We start from the raw sequence: 315 nt of genomic DNA on the forward strand, positions 1-315 counted from the left end.
TAAGATACATTATTATAATTTCCAAAGTTCTACTTATTTATAATTGGTCCATTTTTACATTGCAGTTGAATAAAAAGCCAGGTATATTAAAGTTTCTGTTGAAAAAGTAGCTTTCAGGTCCATATATAACAGCGAAATACTGATAATTATTATCAAGTATTTTGTTGCATTATAATTATATTATGTAATTATATTTTGCTGTATTATAATTATATTATAATACAATAAAATACTTGATAATAATTATAACGCAAGATTAGGTATTTACTGTACAGCAGACTGTAAAAAAAACGCAAGCGAGAAGTCGAAATCGTC

This window comes from Wasmannia auropunctata, unplaced genomic scaffold (genome assembly GCF_000956235.1).
Source record: "Wasmannia auropunctata unplaced genomic scaffold, wasmannia.A_1.0 LD336106.1, whole genome shotgun sequence".
Lineage (NCBI taxonomy): Eukaryota > Metazoa > Arthropoda > Insecta > Hymenoptera > Formicidae > Wasmannia > Wasmannia auropunctata.